This window comes from Lactuca sativa, chromosome 3 (genome assembly GCF_002870075.4).
Source record: "Lactuca sativa cultivar Salinas chromosome 3, Lsat_Salinas_v11, whole genome shotgun sequence".
NCBI lineage: Eukaryota > Viridiplantae > Streptophyta > Magnoliopsida > Asterales > Asteraceae > Lactuca > Lactuca sativa.
Window position 1 is genome coordinate 277,250,482 of NC_056625.2, and position 15,423 is coordinate 277,265,904.

Below are 15,423 nucleotides of genomic sequence, written 5' to 3' on the forward strand. Positions count from 1 at the left end.
AATTTAGTGATCAAAGATATTGCTAATTAAATATGGGCTTCTATATTTATATAGTGTGGGCTTATGCTTATTTGGAATGGGCTAGGCTTGGATGGAGAAGTCCATGGATACTCCATGGAGCTTTAACCCATGGATCTCATGGAAATGAAGAGACATGGGTATTAGGGTTTACATGGATGTAACCCTAATCCACCACACTATATAAAGGAGGCTTTGGCTCTTGAAATCACACTAGTTGACACATGTTGAGGTGAGGGCCGATTTCAAGAGAAGTGTGACTATTCTCTCAAAGTTCCAAGTTTGTGGTGATTTGTGACTTTCATTTGAGGCATCCACATTATTGGTGCTAGGCTCTAAAACTCCAAGGAATCAACTACAACTACAAGGTAAGTGTTTCTACTAACTTATTTGATTGAAGTTCCCCATGCCATGGTAGTTAGGATATAAGCCTTGGAAAAATAATTATTTGCATGTAACTTAGACAAACATAGATCCAAGGTTTATTAGGGTTGCATGTACACTTAGGAAGTGTTAGAATGCTCAAAACCCATCAGTGGTGTAACAACCCGAAGTTGTTCATCACCGAAAACCCATTCTACCCGTATAACTCGTCGGAATCGAAAAGTCCCGATATCGTTTTTGGGTTTAGTTAACTAAAATTATATGTTTATTATTATTCAATAAGGGTCCAAATCATTTAGGAACTCATGAATTTAGCCCAAAACATTTATTTCATAAGTTATAGAAATATCCTCGTCGGGTGACGGAAACTTAATCGGGTACGAACTAAAGCCTCGTTTAAGGCCGGTATCGGGTAGAATTCCATTGTGTCCAAGTTTTAGGAACTATATAAACGTGCTTAACCTATCATTTGAAGCTTTTTCCTTCTCTCTCTACTCTCTCTCTAACCTCTCTCCTAAATCCAAAGATTAAGGGTCCAAAACTCAATTTTAAGGCCTCAAATCCCTAAGGTACCTTCCTAGCCTTAATCTATAGCATATTTGACTTCCAAATTCAACATTTAATCATGAAATGGGACAACATATATGAGTTTACGGTCCAGGAGGCTGCCTAGGCCGTAAACACCAATTTGAAGGGTTTTAAGCCCTTAAACTCCTTCCTAAACTCATTTGGACTTTAGATATGGCTAAGGGACTTCAAGATATGGACTTAGAACATTTAAAACATGAATTTTGAAGACTTTGAAGGAGTTTACGACCATGGCACAAGCTTGGGCCGTAAACTCATATTCAAGGGGGTTTTCTTGACCTTAAACCCTTCCAAATCACTAGTATGGCTTAGATATGAATTATAGAGTAATGATTTTAGCATTTGGACACTTGAAACATGATTTTTGGGGGACTTATGTGAGTTTACGGCCAAGGCATGTGCTTGGGCCATAAACTCCTCAAAACATGGCATAAATTCAATTCTAAGGTGTTAGAAAGCCATCCAACACCACCAAAAGCCTTGGAATAAATCATAGGACCAACCAAAAATAGTTTAAGGGCCTTAAACACATTATTTGAGGGATTTCTAAGAGTTTATGGCCAAGGCTTGTGCTTGGGTCGTAAACTCCTTGATTCATGGTGCTAGAATGCTAACTAAACACCCGTAAAGCCTTTAGATGAATTTTAGAAGACCATCAAGTTTTAAGCCTTAAAACACCTTGTAGCACCCTATAGAAGAGTTTACGGCTATGAGGGGGTCTCATAGGCCGTAAACTCCATAAACCCCTCAAATGTCCCTTACAAACTCATGTTAGGCCTTGAAATAATTCTATTAATCACATGTGATTTGTTCTAGCTCCATTTAACACCATTTTCATGAGAAAACATAATTGGGTCTATTTGATGTTTTAAAATCATTCCAAGTCCATAAACCAAGTCTAGAAATTATCCCCTAAGTGTTTGAAGTCATTTAGCACCATAAACCACCCCCACCATGAGTTTACGACCGTAAACTCATGGGGAATGGGTGTTTTAGACCAAAACTCTTATATTAGTTTACTCATGGGGAGTAAACTCAAGTCCCAAGTCCCTAGTGTCATTTCACGTCCTTAAACGCCACCCGGGTCCCTCCAAACACTTGTATCGGAGTGTTTTCGCGACTTGATGCAAGTGTCCCTAACATATAAATAAACTAAGTCCTAATTAGATACAAATGTGTATATTTACATTATAATTAGGAACCTCATGTATTTACAAGCCCTGGATCAACTCTTTGCATCCAAATCGTCATACTTCTCGTCCGGTGAGTTCATACCCCAACGCCTTTTTCCGTGTTTTTCAATGTTTTTAGGGGGGGAATACAAGCAAAACTATAACTGTTTTCGAATTATATCATTAATATGTTTCAAATAATATCTGGCAAACTTATTAACTCTTTTACTCATGTAATATGTTGAGCATAAGGAATGATTTATCAATTTCAACTAAATGGATTTTAGTTAAGAAAATAACCAAATTAATCAAATTATTATGGGAATAATTTGAGGTTCTATGTTTCTCTTTATATCATGTACTGATATCTGTATTAAGTTATTAGATAAACTATGTCTGATTCAGTTTATTTCCGTATCATTTGGATGTTTTGCCAGATAGTTTCATTGTATGTATCTATTTTTCACTGTATCATGTCTTAAAATCTTTGTATGTCTGTTATCGTATGAGAATCCTGTGAATAGTTTAATACTAGCTTGTGAGATAGTCACTACCCTTGATGGATGATCAAGTAAATCCTCTCCGGAAGTGTAACCAGAGTCTCCTGGAGGGAGAGCGAGGAATTTGTGAATAGATCTATTCGGGACTGACAATCCCACACCTTAACTGCTAGCTACAGTTAGGCGAGCACGCCTGGGGTGACAAATTCTGTATATCATTCGACGTCTGACTAACATCAAGGAGGTCTCGTTGTCGTATCAGCATGGTTACCCGACTCACAATATGTATTAATATAAACTTATTCACAGCTAGGATTTCGTTTAGAATCTATATCTTGTTCGGGATGATAATCCCATGGTCTTGTATCTATATCTCGTTCGGGATGGTAATCCCATGGTTTTATGTCTATATCTCATTCGGGATGGTAATCCCATGGTTTTAAATCTATATCTTGTACGGGATGATAATCCCATGGATTTTATGTCTATATCTTGTTCGGGATGATAATCCCATGATCTTGTGTCTATATCTTGTTCAGGATGATAATCCCATGATTTTATCAATCTATCTTATATCTAGTTTCGGGATAGTGATCCCATGGTTTCTATCAAACTATCTTGTAACTGGTTCGGGATGTTAGTTCCAAGGTTTTCAAAATACTTTCTACTTACAGTTCGTCTAAATTATAGTTTAGTATATTAAACTATACTCTGTGTTATTAATCAATCTTACATTTAGGAAAATATGTGATTTTCCTGGGGTTAACTTATAACTTGCAACAGAGCTGTAATGAAAGATAACTAAACTACTTTATATAAGAAAATATGGGATTTTCTTGGATAACAAACCTTTTCGGAAAACTAAAGGAAACCGATACTTTTTCATAAAACAAAACCGCTTATGAACTCACCAGCTTTATGGTGATTTTCAAACTGCTTGTATTCTCAGGTCCAAGTTAGACAGTTACCCAGTGATCTCTTTTGGTGAAGACGGAGTGCATGGAAGACTCGTCTCTTTTGTTCATATGATATATGTATAACTTTTGTACAATTTACTTTTGAACCAAATGTAAACTTTCATATATATGTAATGTAATGGTTGTTTACTGTGATTACTATGTACATTGGATTTGATACTCAACGTGGAGTCAACCCCGGGAACGTTTCCGCCTTTGGTTTTCGGGGTGTGACAAGTGGTATCAGAGCCTAGGCTTGTTTGTTTGATACTTGTTGCAATATTATGGAAAAAGTCGAAAAACTTGCTTTCTGACTGTTGGACTCGGCGAGTCCATGGGGGGACTCGTCGAGTTCACTTGTATCTTCAACCTACTCGTCGAGTAGATTCATGCACTCGGCGAGTAGGGTCGACAGAGTGCAGATTTTCGACTTTAGTTGCTGGAAATGGATTAGAAACATTACCCTAAACTGTTTTGGTACTTGAAAACTTGTTTTAGATGGTGTAATGTCTTGCTAATTCATTTACAACAACTAGTTATCAAAATTACAAAGTTTTAAGTGTAGTTTTGATTCATGAAATTGTTCATATTCATGTTCTTGTTCTTATGATGTTTAGATGATCATAGGAATTATTTGTAACCTATGTGGTAGTTTAATTCTTGATCATAATGTGTTTTAATGGTATCCATAACTTGTCCTCAAGTTATGGAAAAACCAAAAGTCACTTGAGTTAAAAACCATTAAAAGAACACAAGAGTTAGAAAAATGAAGAGTCATCATTTTATTACTCTATTAAACTCATAAGTTACAAGAAATGAAAAGTTTTTGAAAGTTTACAAAACTTGCCCTCAAGTTTTGGAACAAGTAAAGTCAAGTTAAACTTTAGTTCCAGCCCTTAGAATTTTAAAAGTTAAAATTCAACCCTTATACTTATATTATTATGATTTTATAATTTTATATATATATATATATATATATATATATATATATATATATATATATATATATATATATATATATATGTATAAGAACAAAGTCGTCTTACCACTAGTATGCCTCATTCACGAAACCGGTCTATAAGGTGGGTATAAGGTTGTTTCCTATAAAATGGGTGTCCACTCTCACCCACCGCTTGCTTGATCGGTGAAGGGTCGTTAGCCGAACAGGTAAGACAAGGACTTATAAATTCTCATTAAAAGTATGATGAATATTATAAAGTAACTAAATGTTTTATTAAATTCCCAATCTTAGTTACTTTAGGAAAAATGTGAATAAGGTGCTAATCCATGAAATTACACTTTACACTTTGTTTAAGTCGTTGGTGGAGCGTGTGTGATTAACCGGCACACTAACTTGGACTTAACAAGGTAGGTAAAGGGTGACTTAAGGTCTATTATAGTATCGATGGAGCGTGTGTGGTTTACCGGCACATCGATTGAGTGATAAAACTTTAAGGGTACCAAGTGATTTGCATGGTTACTTCACACCTCGTTTTGTGATCCTCGGCATCCCAGTCACAAAACTTGGAGGGCACACTCGAGATTGAAACATGCCTTTGAAAAGTTCATTGAATCTCAAAGAATCTAGGAATTTCTAAGAACCAATCAAAAACCTAAACATTTCGGTTTTAGGTGTGGAAATTGGTGAATCGTCATTCACCTACCTTTCAAATATGGTATAGCTTAGATTACGGCATACCTCTTCTAAGTTATATTATATTGTGATTGGATCCTAGCCTTAATATTATATTTGGGTGTTTTATTAAGGACTCTCTTATATCTAAACTAATCTTGTCCTCTCTCCTTCAGATGTCTTTCAACAATGCTTCTGGCTCTAATCCTAATGGCTCCTTTACCCTTATGAACTTGTGTGGGAAAGTCACCTTTGATGGATCCAACTTCAATGAGTGGATCAGAAACATCAGGATGATTACCCGTTACGAGGACAAAGAATATGTCCTTGACAAGGAGCTTAAGGAGATTGATGAGACCACTGCAACTCCTAAGGAGATCGTTGAATTTCGGGCACATGAAAGGGATGCTACGAAAGTGGCTTGCATCATGATGGCCACGATGACAACGGAACTCCAAAAGTCTTATGAGGATTTCTACCCTTATGAAATGCACCAAGATTTGATGGAAAGATACCATCAAAGTGCAAGACAAGAGAGGTATGAAATCATCTGCTCCATGATAACAACCATGATGAAGGACGGGGAATCCGTCACGAGCCACATGCAAAAAATGCAAAGGTATGTGGATCGTTAGCTGAAGCTTAATGTGAACTTCCCTGAGGATCTTGCAATAGATATCATTTTACACTCCTTACCATCGTGCTATGATCAATTCCGCATGACATATCACATGAATAAGGAAGAGGTCACACTCAGCAAACTTCAGGGACTTCTCAAGACCGCAGAATCAGGTCTTAAGGGGAAGTCGGTTGCTATCACTCCTACTCCAAACTCAACTCCGGTTTTGGCAATTGGGAAAGGTCGATGGAGGAAGAGAAAGAGATCCTCGAAGGGTACCAAGGCTCGGACCCTTGATGGCTCTTCTTCAAGTGGAACCAAGAAAGGTTTCGTCACTCCTTCTTCTGACCCAAAAGAGGCTGAATGCTTCTATTTCCATGAAAAGTCTCATTGGAAGCGGAACTGCCCAAAGTACCAGCAGAATGTGAAGGATGGGAAAGTTAAACCCAACCATGCAGGTATTTACACTATCTTATCTAATAACTCACCCCATTCTAAATCTTGGGTCCTTGATACCGGTTATGGTATTCATATTTGTTGTGACTTGCAGGGACTAAGAAGAAGTGAGAATGTGGAGCAAGGAAGAATAAACTTGATCATGGGGAATAGGAAAGCTTTACCTGTTACCAAGATTGGAGTTTATACTTTATCGCTAAGTAGTGGGTTTAATTTAGATTTGAATAAATGTTGTTATTCGCCAGGAATGGCAAGAAATATTATTTCCTTTCATGCTTTGTACAAACAAGGGTTTACCTTTTCATTTAATAATGAAGTTGGTTCTATAGATGTTTTCTATAATAATGTTTTTTATTTTAAAGCATTACCTTGTGATGGTGCGTATGAAGCTGTATCTGTTGTAGATAACTTAGGAAATAATGTTTTGTGTATTGATTCTACTAATAATAATAACTTGGATAAAGCATCATTATGGCATTGTCGTCTTGGACATATAAGCAAGAAACGCATAGGCCAACTCCAAAAGGATGGAGTCTTGGAGTCGTTTGACCTAAAGTCAAATGATAGTTGTGAATCATGCTTACCTGGAAAAATGACAAAGTCACCCTTCACAGGCTCGTGTGAGAGGGGTGAAGGTTTGTTGGACCTTGTACACACGGATGTGTGTGGACCATTCAAACATGCCACAAGGGATGCTAATCATTATTATTTGACTTTTACTGATGATTACAGTAGATATGGATATGTCTACTTAATCAATCATAAGTCAGAGACTTTCGAGAGGTTTTAGGAATTTAAACAGGAAGTCGAGAATCAATTGGGCAGGAACATTAAGATGCTTCGATCCGATCGAGGAGGTGAGTATCTTAGTTCAGAGTTCCTCGACTATCTTAGGGAATGTGGGATTGTCTCACAATTGACACCTCCCAGGACACCACAGTTGAATGGTGTAGCTGAGAGGCGTAATCGAACCTTGTTGGATATGGTTCGTTCCATGATGAGTCGAGCTTCGCTACCAATCTCATTTTGGGGGTATGCCTTAGAGACTGCCGCCCATATTCTTAATCTGGTCCCTACAAAGAAAGTTGCCAAAACTCCTCACGAGATGTGGACTGGTAAGGTACCTAAACTAGACCACATCAAGATTTTGGGTTGCGAGGCTTTCGTGAGACGCGAGACTCAAGATAAGCTCGAACCCCGAAGCGAGAGGTGTATTTTCATCGGCTACCCACAGCAATCCTTTGGTTACCTCTTCTACAGACCTAGTGATAATGTGGTCTTTGTAGCAAGAAGAGGAGTTTTTCGAGAGAGAGAATTTATAAGCCAAGGAAACAGTGGGAGGCAAATTGATCTTGAAGAAATCCAAGAGTCAAGTGGTGAAGGAACTTCAAACCCTAGCCCTCAACTTGAGGAGGAAACTCCTGTTGAGCCAGTTGATGTGCCTGTACCTCTGAGGCGTTCCACGAGAGTTAGGAATGCACCTGAGCATTATTATGGTTTCCATATTACTGCGGAAGGTGAGACACTTATTAGTGATGAGACGCTAGTAGGTCTGGATGAACCTAACAGCTACACGAAAGCCATGACAGGCCCTAAGGCTGCTAAATGGAAAGAGGCCATGGATAGCGAGATACAATCCATGTATGACAATCAAGTTTGGAACTTGGTTGATAATGTACCTGGTCGTAAGACTGTAGGGTTCAAATGGGTCTTCAAGAAGAAGACCGACATGGATGGTAAAGTACACACTTATAAGGCAAGACTAGTTGCAAAGGGCTTCTCTCAAATTCCTGGAGTGGACTATGATGAGACCTTTTCTCCAGTAGCCAAGATTAAGTCTATTCGGGTTCTGTTGGCCATAGCTGCATTTCATGACTATGAAATATGGCAAATGGATGTCAAAACCGCTTTCCTTAATGGAAAGTTGGCTGAAGATGTTTACATGAGTCAGCCAGAGGGTTTTGTCAGCAACGAGTACCCTAATAGAGTGTGTAAACTCGAGAAATCCATTTATGGATTGAAACAGGCACCTCGCAGGTGGAATCTTTGCTTTGATGAGAAAGTCAAGGAATTTGGCTTTTCGAGGATTGAAGATGAATCTTGCGTCTATATCAAGGCTAGTGGGAGCATAGTCAGTTTTTTGGTACTGTATGTGGATGACATACTACTCATAGGAAAAGAATCCCAACCCTGCAGGAAGTAAAGTCCTGGCTTGGGAAGTGTTTCGCTATGAAGATTTTGAGAAACAGGAGTAAAAGGCTAATTGGACTTAGCCAAAGTACCTACTTGGACAAAGTGTTGAAAAGATTCAACATGCATAACTCCAAGAAAGGTTAGTCACCCATTCAGTGTAACGCCAGATTGAGTAAGACACAAAGCCCTAGTAGTGAGGCTGAGATAGCAGAAATGAGTCGATTTCCTTATGCTTCAGCTGTAGGATCGATCATGTATGCCATGACGTGTACTCGACCTGATGTAGCTTTTGCTTTGAGCATGGTTAGCAGGTATCAGGCAAACCCTGGCAAGGAACACTGGACTGCGGTAAAGAATATCCTCAAGTACCTGCGAAGGACTAAGGACTGGGTCCTTACCTTCGGTGGGAGTGATGACTTGAGAGTTGTAGGGTATAGTGATGCTAGCTTCCAGACTGATAGGGATAATTTCCACTCTCAGTCGGGCTGGGTCTTTACCTTAAACGGAGGAGCAATCACTTGGAAGAGTTCCAAGCAGGAGACAGTGGCTGATTCTACTTGTGAATCAGAGTATATAGCGGCAAGCGAGGCAGCAAAGGAGGCTATATGGCTAAAGAACTTCATTGGAGACCTTGGAGTTGTACCAGCTATAAAAGAGCCAATGGAGATTTTCTGTGACAGCAATAGTGCAGTTGCCTTAGCCAAGGAACCAAGAGATCATGGGAGATCCAGACACATTGACAGAAAATATCAATTCATCAGACATCGAATAGAAGAAGGGATCCTCATGGCGAAGAGGGTATCATCAGATGAGAACCCAGCAGATCCCCACACGAAGGGACTGAGTAGGGTTAAGCATCTTCAGCATGCTCGGAGCATAGGGCTGAAGGATGATATAAGTTTTAGTAGTTAGATAAATTATGAAATTTGAAAAGTGTAATTGACATTTGATGATGAATAAAAGGTGTTTTATTTATGAGTAAAGTGTTGTTATCTCTTGTTGATCGTTTACTTTATTTCTTTTTGCATGTTTTGACTTCCAGAATAATTATGTTTGGTATATCATATTATTCAAACCTCCACAGTCGGTCATATGTCGGAAGTAGGTATGAATCAAGACTGTCATGATTGGTTGCAGAGGTCTAAGGTGTTGGACATGGCTACAACAATCATGAGTGCTCATAAGTTCTGAGCATTGGACTCAACCCACGCTCACTGGAATCACTTCATGGAATTTTATCTCGAGTGATCGTGAGACGGTAATATCATATAAGTCTTCAAACCTAGAGATATGATTTGTTACTTATGAGTTGGTTATGCATTGATTATACGTAAACGCATTAGTAACTCGATGTTATAAAATGTGCTTTTGTGTGTAATTCAATGAGTGGTAGAACAAACATATGAGTCGAAGTTTATCTGTTCCTTCTTGGATTAGAAGCTGATATCTGGGCCCCTTGATGATTTTGTTTTGACCTATGTACCAGGCCCGGTCAGAACTAAATTGATGTGTTCAGTTGAGTTCTATGTCAAACAAATCGAAAATCGGGAAACAAATGTTGGACAATAAGCAAGACAATGTTCCATGTGTTTGTCCGGCTGATATCTAGAACAGAGGATTATATGATCACTTATCTAAATGGCGCGTTCTAGTTCAACAGAGTTTAAAGAGCTACGATTGTTGATCGGTTCCTGAAGTTATACTTGCAAATATAGTTACTAGACTTATCCAAGTGGGAGACTGTTGGATATAGTGTCTAAGTCCATAACTATATTTGGTATGTACTTGACCCGACCCGGCATGGTCCATTAGGGTTGCACTTCACCCGAACAATTTATGGATAATATTTGAGAATAGTACAAGTTATGATTTATTAATATATTATAAGTTCTAATATATTAATATAAGATCATATTATTTAATTAGTAGTGATCTATAATTAATCTAGGATTAATTTAGTGATCAAAGATATTACTAATTAAATATGGGCTTCTATATTTATATACTATGGGCTTATGCTTATTTGGAATGGGCTAGGCTTGGATGGAGAAGTCCATGGATACTCCATGGAGCTTTAACCCATGGATCTGATGGAAATGAAGAGACATGGGTATTAGGGTTAACATGGATGTAACCCTAATCCACCACACTATATAAAGGAGGCTTTGGCTCTTGAAATCACACTAGTTGACACATGTTGAGGTGAGGGCCAATTTCAAGAGAAGTGTGACTATTCTCTCAAGGTTCCAAGTTTGTGGTGATTTGTGACTTTCATTTGAGGCATCCACATTATTGGTGCTAGGCTCTAAAACTCCAAGGAATCAACTACAACTACAAGGTAAGTGTTTCTACTAGCTTATTTGATTCAAGTTCCCCATGCCATGCTAGTTAGGATATAAGCCTTGGAAAAATAATTATTTGCATGTATCTTAGACAAACATAGATCCAAGGTTTATTAGGGTTGCATGTACACTTAGGAAGTGTTAGAATGCTCAAAACCCATCAAAGGATTCATCAGGCCGAGCTTCTCACCATGGGGAGCACCCGTGTTGTTCGTGAAAAAGAAGGATGGATCATTCAGGATGTGCATCGACTACCAAAAACTCAACAAACTTACCATCAAGAACTGATACCCCCTACCCCGAATCGACGACTTATTCGACCAACTCCAAGGAGCCAATTACTTCTCCAAGATCGATCTGAGATCGGGATATCACCAGCTGCGTGTCCTGGAGAGTGATGTTCCCAAGACGGCCTTCCGAAAAAGATACGGGCATTACGAGTTCGTAGTAATGCCGTTCGGACTAACCAATGCCCTGGCCGTATTCATGGATCTAATGAATCGAGTATGTCGTCCATTCTTGGATAAATTTGTGATAGTATTCATAGACGACATACTCATTTATTCAAAGAGTAAAGAAGAGCATAGCCAACATCTGAGACAAGTCTTAGAGACATTACGAGCTGAGAGACTTTATGCGAAGTTCTCAAAATGCGAGTTTTGGATTAGAAAGGTGGACTTCCTCGGTCACGTGGTCAGCAAGGAAGGAATCCACGTGGACCCATCTAAAATCAAGGCTATCAAAAATTGGTCCGCACCAACTACACCAACAGAGATTCGCCAATTTCTAGGCCTGGCTGGTTATTATCGAAGGTTCATTCAGAACTTCTCCAGCATCGCAAAACCTCTTACCTCCCTAACTCAGAAAGGTGTGACCTACAGCTGGGGAGAAAAACAAGATGTTGCCTTTCAGACTCTGAAGCAGGCCCTTTGCAGTGCACCCATCCTTTCTCCTCCAAAGGGGACCGAAGATTTTGTGGTGTATTGTGACGCTTTGAAGCAAGGGTTGGGCTGTGTGCTAATGCAGAGGGGAAAGGTTATTGCATATGCCTCACGACAACTGAAAATGCATGAAGTCAACTACACCACTCATGACTTAGAACTTGGAGCGGTGGTCTTCGCTCTTAAAATCTGCAGGCACTACCTATACGGTACCAAGTGCACTATCTTTACAGACCACAAGAGCCTCCAGCACATCTTCGACCAGAAGGAGTTAAACATGAGACAGTGACATTGGGTCGAATCGCTCAACGACTACGAATGTGAGTTTCGCTATCATCCTGGAAAGGCAAACGTCGTGGCCGATGCCCTTAGTCGTAAGGAGTACTCTGGCCGAAGAGTGAAGTCATTAGCCATGTCGATTCATTCGCACCTGTCAGCACAAGTCAAGGAAGCTCAAATAGAGGCCTTGAAACCCGAAAACATGACAGGTGACACCCTAAGGGGAATGGACAAGAACTTAGAAATCAAGAGTGACGGAGCATGCTACCTCATGAACCGAATCTGGACACCCAAGTTTGGTGGATTCAGAGAGGTAGTTATGAGCGAGGCACACAAGACTCCATACTCCGTACACCCAGGGTCAGATAAGATGTATCTAGATCTCAAGCAACTCTACTGGTGGCCAAACATGAAATCGGAGATTGCTACCTATGTGAGCAAGTGTTTGACTTGTGCCAAGATAAAAATAGAACACCAGAAACCCTTAGGTCTACTCCAACAACCTGAAATACCTGAGTGGAAATGGGAACAGATTTCCATGGACTTCATAACAAAACTGCCCAAAACTCAGAGTGGCCAAGATACCATTTGGGTAATTGTCGACAGATTAACCAAGTCAGCTCATTTCTTACCAATCAAGGAAACTGATAAAGTGGAAAAGCTATCGAGAACCTACATACGAGAGATCGTACGACTTCATGGAGTGCCAATGTCTATCATCTCAGACAAAGACAGCAGATTCACTTCGAGATTCTGGCAATCATTGCAAAAATGCATGGGAACAAGATTGGACATGAGTACAGCTTATCACCCCCAAACTGACGGACAGAGTGAGAGGACAATCCAAACCTTGGAAGACATGTTGCATGCATGTGTAATCGACTTTGGTAAGGCATGGGATGCTCACTTACCTTTGGTCGAGTTCTCTTATAACAATATTTATCATACTAGTATCAAGACTGCTCCATTTGAAGCCCTTTACGGTCGTAAGTGCAGATCACCTATGTGCTGGACGGAAGTGGGCGACACGCAATTGGCAAAAGGTCTAGTCCCTGATAGCACCCTCACTGGTCCGGAGATCATCAGAGAAACGACTGAAAAGATCGTACAAATACGAGAACGACTGAAATCCTCAAGGGATAGGCAAAAGAGCTATGCCGACAAAAGGCGTAAACCCTTGGAATTTTAGATTGGCGACCGTGTACTACTGAAGGTCTCACCCTGGAAGGGCATGATACGTTTTGGAAAACGTGGGAAGCAAAATCCTAGGTACATTGGACCCTTCGAAATCATTTCAAGGGTTGGTCCAGTGGCCTACAAACTCCGACTTCCAATCGAGCTTAACAAAGTACATCCAGTATTCCACGTATCGAACCTGAAAAAGTGTTTGTCCGACGAGACACTTGTAATTCCACTCGATGAACTCAAACTAAATGAAAATCTTAACTTTGTGGAAGAACCCGTCGAGATCATGGATAGGGAAGTTAAACGAACTAAACAGAGTCGCATTCCAATAGTAAAGGTCCGATGGAATGCTAAGAGGGGACCTGAGTTCACGTGGGAACGGGAAGACCAAATGCAACAGAAGTATCCGCACCTTTTCCTCAGCCCCTAAAACTTCTCTTTTGTATTAAAAATTTCGGGACGAAATTCCCTCTAACGGGGGGATGATGTGACAACCCGATATTTCAACTCTTTGTAATGGTCTAATAAGTCAAGTATTGTAACCACTTTTGAGTTAAAGAAATTAACTTTGATAATAAAATGTCCAAAAAGTTTCTATTTAACTACCTACTATGTTTAATATCATTAAACCGAGATCGTACGTAAAAAGAATGTCGAAATCCGGCTTCATATACTGAAGTTAAGATTTTTCCAAGTTCAGATTAGCAACAGACAGCTAAAAACCTTAAATCGGAGATCGAGCGACTTTTGGCCGGAATGACCTAAACGAGAATCGAAGGTCTCGACAATGATATTTCAGCGGTAAAAAGTCTGGCAAAAACCGACGTCAGATAAAGAAGTTATGAATTTTTACAGAAATTCCTTAATCACGTCATTTTAATAAATAAATAATAAAAATAATTTTGGAATTTGCCGACAGAGTCTAAACGAAAGTTGTAGAGCGTAGTCTCACCTACGCGTGGATATAAAGACCATCGAAAACGGCATTCGTATGAAGAAGATATGAATTTTAGAAGTTTATTAAATAAATTATATATAAATTTAATTATAAACTCTTGGTATTATCTAAAGGAGTCAGCAGATAGGGCCGAAGTACGCCCTACGTACCCTCGTACGCCCCGCGTACTCAAGGCCTAGGCCTCGGATCGTCCACGTCCCGGTCTATGCGAAACTAGCCTGTCCCATCCGAAGTTCAAGGTAGTTACGCATACGCCCCACGTACAAGCGTACGCCCCGCGTTCCGAGGCTTCTCAGACCCCTATAAATAGAGATGCGAGGGTTCCGGGAAATTCACCCCATTTCTCTCATTTCTCTCACAATATTGCCTCGATTTCCGTGCCCGCACTACCCCGAAGCCCTGGTCATTTTGCTCAAGTCCCGAAGGTCGATTTTACTCCCGAGATTCCCGCGAATCCCGAGAAAAATCCATTTCCCGAGACGAAACTCTACCCGGTTTTCCATCTCGCTATCTTCAAACTTTCAAGTGAGTTCGTACCCCCTTTTTAAACACTTTCAAATACTTTATAATATACTTTTAATACATTTCGGGGGAGAATACAAGTAAACACACGATTATTATCGTGTGTTACATAAAGTTTCACTTTGCTCGTTTTTATCAAATGAATCATATGTGATTCATAACCACTATATGAAAACTCTTGATATACTTTGCATGCACTAGATTTATACAAAGTACATAGTATCCGAGGTAACTATCATTGTTAAACCATTTTATGCATTCCAAGAATTTATGACTTATGCTTAGTCAAACATTGTGAAAAAGAAATAACTTTGCATACAAAACTACTACTGAATTACAGACTTACTTGAGAATCCATGAGACGTTTACATCTTCAAATACTACCTTTTTGCTAAAAGGCACCACTTCAAGTCCTGTCTGTAACCAGAGTCTCCCGTAGGGAGAACGTGTCAAATGTGTATAGATCTATACGGGAAGTCATGATCCCACGCCCTGACTATTAGCTACAGTCCGTCCTTTTGGGTGACAGTTTGTCATAACGCTACGACGCCCGAAGAACGTCGCTACAGGCATATTATGTTTAGTATGGTTATAAAACTCATCGGATATACAATTATTATAGTACTTCTGATTTATGAACGAGTAGCTATTAAAACTATTCTTCATCTAACAACTGC